We start from the raw sequence: 6,099 nt of genomic DNA, 5'->3' as shown, positions 1-6,099 counted from the left end.
TAAGTTAAAAATTTTAGTGTGTTTCAGGACAGGTGACCGGAGCCGTGTGAATTTGGCACCTGTTTGGGCAGAGTCTGGAGCTTCTGCAGGGGAAGTGTTCTTGTGTGGCTCTGGCTGCCCTGGGAATGCCTGCCCAATGGCAGCTGGAGACGGACGTCCAGGCACACTCAAGCTTTTCAGCTGGGTGGCTTGATGTGCTCTGCTTAAAATGGAGCAGCCGTTGCTGCAAGCTGGCATTGGGCGCTTTTGGATGTGGGGACCGTCTTCTGCCAATTGTGTGTCAGAAGCTTCTCTCAAAAATTGTAAAAGTCAGACATGCAAACATTTAGGATGGGCAGCTGTTGCAAATTTGGAGAACGTCACCTTCTGTTGGCCAATGGCTTACTGTTTGCTAAAGTTATTCCATGCAGAAAGAATCTGTTTGGTGTTTTGTACAGTGTCTGGTGATTTCTGTGACCATAACCTTCCTCGAGCCAAAGCACTCTATATCACAGCATTATTTTGTGAATGGCTATTTAAGCTGCTCACAGGAGCTACTAGCCTTTCCTTTGAAAGCAAGTCAGATCTGGACGCTCCCAGTCAGATCTGTAATCACAAAAGCACGTTTGGAAGTAAACTTTGATGTTGCATGATCAGGACTGAAAAACGTGGGTGTGACCAAAGCAGCACACTGGGACAGTCAAAGCCGTCGTTGAGCTGCTCTGTGCTGGTAGGTCGAAGTTCTCTCTGCTGAAGTGCATTTCCCTGTTCTTGTATCCTTTTCTTAACAGCAGGATGCGTTTTTATTCTTCTGGCAGAATGAACTGGTAACTCCAGGATACTGGAATCCTGATTGAAACTACTCTTGCAGATACAGATGAGAGTACCCAGGCGCTCAGCAGACCCTCAAGTGTCAAGTTACCCAGTATTTGCTCAGTGAGTCAGGAAGGCAGCGCAGCTCAGTGAGCTGAGTCTAGAGGTAGTCCTGTGATGACACTGGCTCTGGGTACAGTTTATTCTGTAAATACGTTGTTGAACTAATCAAGGGCACATTCTGACTGTCTGTGCCAATTGCCTCCAAAAGGCAGAGGGTAACATTTCACCGTGCAGAGCCTGCATCACATTACCCTGCAATACACGCTTTTTTGCTCTGAAAAAAAACCAGACTGGTGGAATATTTACGCCCCTGCCCCCTCCCCAGCAAACGCATTTTTAAATACTGTACTTCAAACGAAGTGAATAAGAAGTGCTTCTCTTCAGCTGTCACCTGAGAGGGTACCCATCCGCTTTACTAATCTGGCTATAAGATGTGTAAGCCTCTGTTCCCTGTGTGTTGGGGTGCAGACTGTAACTCCTCCCTCCTTTTATCTCGTGGTGCTACAGGCAGCTCTCAAACTGCCCCCAAACTCTCTTTCTGTAACAGCTCAGATGCCTCTCCTTGCCTTCATTTAAAGCCTGGTCAACATGGAGCGTCCGTCCTCAACACAGAGCATGGGGAGAAGTGAATTACCTTTTGATTTGTAGCACCCTTTGAAGTATTTAAAGGCCTTTAGACAGCTCTTCTGTTAAGAAGATGCTGATGTTAAACAAGTCCATTCACCCGATGATTAATCCTGTGAGGCCCTGTTTCCTGAAGCCCTGATCCTTCTTAGCCATAGCCTCTGGCTGCTTTCTCCTTGGCTTATGTCTTTCTGGAGGAGTGATCCTCAGAAACAGGCACTGTTTCAGGTGAGAATGAGAGGAGGCCCCAGCCCAGGCATGACCCTGGGAGGGGTTTTCCACTGACCATCACTAACTGGGTTGAGACAAACCTCTGCTGGCCTGTTCATGGGCACGGCAGGTGAGGGGGCGCGGAGGCCGTCTGGGGTCCGTGCCCAGGTACCTGCCCTTGACAGGGGCTCGAGAGGAGGGAGCTGCTCTGCTGCTCCTGTCGCGCAGTCCCCTCTTTATTGCCATTTTTGGTTGTGGTTGCCTGAATACACATGAACTCTTGGATAATGACTTAATCTTGGAGCGGTACCTGCAATGCAGCTCTTTAGTTAAACTAATGTGACTTCATTTTTAACCTAAATGAATTAATTTTCAAATGAATTTAATTCCTGTCTGCTTTCCTTGCCTCTCAATTCGTCAGTATCCTGCCGTGACATCTGGGCAGCCAGCAAGGCAGTAAGAGATTTCCATACGCTCAGCTGTGGAATCTCACCAAGTTGATTGCAAGTGTCTTGCAAGTTTCTCGCCCAATGTATTTTGCTGAAGGGAGTCAGCATGCACGGTGTTGATGCTGACAGGGAAGCACGTTACAGGGCTTGGCCGAGTGCCCTCTCCCTGCAGCGGGGTGAAGGCCCGCTGCCCTCCCTGCGGCCGCCTGAGGAGGCCTGGGTGGACGCGGTGCCCTGTGCAACACCCCCGCTGTGTTTTTGGAGCAGCTCACGTGGCCGTCCCCCTGTGCCCAGGCTCCTCTCGGGAAGGAGTCGAGGGGGGCTCAAGGGGGCCCCTCGGCTCCCGCCGTGCGCGGCCTCCGCAGCGCCGAGCCCGCCGCCCCCCGCGCTGGGCCTGCGCTGGGCCGGGCCGGGCCCGGGGCTGCCTGGGGCCCCGCCGGGGCTGCGGGCGCTGTCGCCTAGCAACAGGCGCCAGGGCGCTCGCCATTGGCTGGGCCCGGAGGCGTCGAGGCCGCCGGCCAATGGGGTGGCGCCTTGTCATAAGAGAGGGAATCGGCGGGGTTCCCCGGAGCGCGTCTGGCTGCGGCGAGGGCAGTGCGCCTCGGCGCCTCCCCGCGGGCGGCTGTGCCCGGCGGCCGCTGCTGCCGCCGCTGTGGCCGAGCCCCCTCGGCGGGGAGCTGCCCTCGGGGCTGGGAGCGGCCCCCGCCGCAACCCGTCCGCTGTGGGGAGAGCCGGCCTGGAGACCCTGCCCAGGGCCCGGCTGGAGCCGGGCTGCGTCAGGACGGAGCCGCCCCAGGCATGGCTTCAGGTGGGGTTCGGCCGGGGCCGGGGCTGAGGTGCGCGGTGAGGGGGGCCGGGTGGGAGCGGGCGGGCGAGCCCTGCCCTGCCCTGCCCTGCCGGGCGGGCTCTGCCCCGGGCGCCGCTGCCTCTCCCCTCGCTCGGGCCGCCCGAGCGGCGGGCGGGCTGCTCCGGGCTCCGGCCGGGGCTGTGGGCAGCCGCTGCGCTGCGCTGGGCCCCGCCCCGCCCCTCCCCTCCCATTGGCTGGTGCCTGCGCGGCTTCGGGAAGCTTCAGGGCGGTACCTGCCGGCGCGAGGCGCGCGCGGAGCTGCCGTTAGGCGGCGGCGGCGGCAGTTTCGGGGAGGACGGCCGGGTGAGCCAAGGCCTCGTCCGGCGGGAGTGGCGGGGGGCGAAAGGCGCTTTTATCGCGGAGGCAGGCGGCGGGCAGCCTGCCTGCGGGTCTGGGGCCTGTGCGCGGCCCTGCCGTGAGGAGCCGGCGCGGTGAGAGGCCGCGAGCGCGGCGCTCCCGCCGGGTGGTTTAGCGTCAGGCCCCCGGTTGAGAGGCTGAGCCTGGCGTCAGGGAGCAGGGACCTCTGGTGCTGCCTGTTTCCACCTCAAAAGAAAGGCTGAACGCACGCATGCGCCCCTCGGCATTTGAAAGCTAAGGGAGTTGGTGAAGGGTGTGCTGTTGAAGTGAGGGGCAGTTAAGGCGGTTCATAGGTGCCAGCACCTTCAGAACGTGTTCTTAAGGCAGTTTTTCATGTGGAATATTATGCAGAAACTCTACAGGAGTTTCGTGCTCAAGGAGCTCCAGTCTTCCTGTGCTGATGCGTTGTTTCTGTGGTACTTTAAATGCGTTGTTTTCTGTATTGTATTTCAAGCGCCATAGTGATTGTGCTGTCCTGTCATAGAGCAGCCTGGTATCACAGCGCTGCAGGGGTGCGATTGTTGGCGAAGCGCCTCAGGAGCCCGTTGTCATGTCGCAGTGGAGCAGCCCTTTGTTACGCTGCCGAGGAGGAGCCAATGATGGCAGTGCTCTGGAGGAGCCGGTGGTTGCTTAGTGCTTGGCAAAGCCCTTGGTGTCGCTGTCACAGAGGCGTCCTTGGTGTCACCACGCCGGAGTAGTGTGTCCTGGCACCTCTCTAGAGGGTGGCTTTGTGCCGCCCCAGCAGAGCAGTGGTTACCAGGGATCGCCGGAGGAGCAGTTTGTTTGATGCCCAGCTCTTCTTGGAGCCCCTTTGCTGCATCGGAGGAGCCGTTGGTGGTGCCACGCTGGTGAGCCGTTGGTGGTGCAGCATTTGAGGAGCCCCTGATGGCTTGGTGGCGGAGGAGCCCTTTGTGGTGCCGCTCTGGGGGAGCCATTGGCTGCACCGTCCCACAGGAGCTGTTCATTGTGGTGCCCGGAGGCACCTTGCGTCGTGCTGTGTGGAATGAGCCGTTGTTTGCCCCGTGCCAAAGGAGTAGTTTCTTGTGGCAGCCTGGAGGAGCCCTTCATAGGAGTCCCGTGGAGCAGTGCCACGTTGCTGAGCAGCAGTGGAGCCCGTCAGGGCAGCGGCGTGGAGGAGCCCTTGGTGGCAGCGCCCTTGAGGCGGAGGCGTTGACGCCTTTGTGCTGGAGGAGCCCTTGGTTGCGCAGCCCTGGAGGAGCCTTTCTTTGCGCCGCCCCGCAGGAGCCGCTCCTTGCGCTGCCTGCTAGGGCACCTGTGTCACCTTCCGTTGGAGGAGCCCTGGCTGGCGCAGCCCCAGAGGAGCCGTGCATCGCCGCGCCCACGGGAGTTCTTCCTGACGCTGCTGGTGTGGTAGGTATTGTACGGTAGGTGTTATACGGTAGGGTATAGTCTTGTGATCTTGAAAGGATACTGCGTATTGTGGTGTTTGTATCGCCATGTATGTTGTGGTGTAGTCTGTGTTACTGTATTTTATGGTTTCTTATACCTTGCGTGGTATGTATTGTGTTACAAGTTTTGTTGTTTTGTATGTGTTGAATAGCATGAATTGTATGATATGTATTCTGTTGTATTGTATTTGGTTTTGCATTGTCTTGCTCTGTATTTTGTTTAATGGTATGTATTTGATGTATGGTAGCCTGCAACAGTTTGTGTCGTATTGTGTGTTGTTATTTCTGTTTTAGCGTGGATCGTATGGTAGTGCCCATTGTTTGTATCCTATTGTGCGCTTTGGTATTTATCACAGTCTGTAGCATGCAATAGCTAGTGTTTTGTATTGCATTTTGTATTTCATATTTTCCCTGGTATTTCGTATGTTGTGTGGTACATAGTGTACATATTGCATTTTGCATTGTATGTTTTGTGTTGTACTGTCGTCTGCTTTGTATGGAGTACGACGTTGTATGGTATGATGTTTCTGCCATGTGTTGTATTGTATGTGTTGGCGTATCATTTGTATTGTACTGTAGGTATTGTCTTGTTTGCCTTGTACTTTATCTCCTGTTGTATGTATTGCGTTGTATTTTGTATTGTACGTATTTTATTTTGTGTTCTATTTGTATTTTTTATGTATTGTATTTATAATCTCTTGAATTTTGTCCCGTATGTAATGCATCGTGTGTATGGTCTGTTCGGTATTTTGTAGCCTGTGGTATGTATTTTCTGTTGGAATGCTTTTAATGTGTTGCATGTATTGTGTTTGAAATGCGGTGTAGTATGAGTTGTATTTGAAGTACGGAATTGTATATGTGGCATTTTATTTTGTTGTCTATATGGCTTTGTATTCTAGTCCATGTTTTCTGACGAATTTTTGATGATAACTTTTGTTGTATTGCCCCCTTTTTTTTTTTTTCATGATGTATTTTTTCTTGTGCTGTAGTTTGTGTTGTATGGTGTGATACACGTTGTGTGGTGGGTATCATGTTCTGGTTTTTATTGCTGCGTCTTGTATATTTTGTATGTTTTGTCATCTGTTGTATTTTTTTTCTTGCGTCGTTTTGTAAATGTTTTCTGTATTGTGTTACATGATATTGTATGTCTTGTTTCTAGTTTGTGTCATATTCTGTGGTGTTGTTAGCAGCGTGGTGAGTATTGCATGGTGGTACTTGACTGTTTTGTATCCTATTATCTGGTATGGCATGTATTGCAAAGTATTGCTTGTACTCTCTATGATTTAGTCTTTAGCATTGTATTTTGTATTCTGTTCATTGTATTTTACACACGTTGTGGTATTTGGAG

Source organism: Falco naumanni (genome assembly GCF_017639655.2).
Source record: "Falco naumanni isolate bFalNau1 chromosome 6 unlocalized genomic scaffold, bFalNau1.pat SUPER_6_unloc_4, whole genome shotgun sequence".
Classification (NCBI taxonomy): Eukaryota; Metazoa; Chordata; class Aves; order Falconiformes; family Falconidae; genus Falco; species Falco naumanni.
The sequence above is the reverse complement of the archived record's forward strand: the minus strand, read 5'-3'. Positions refer to the sequence as shown.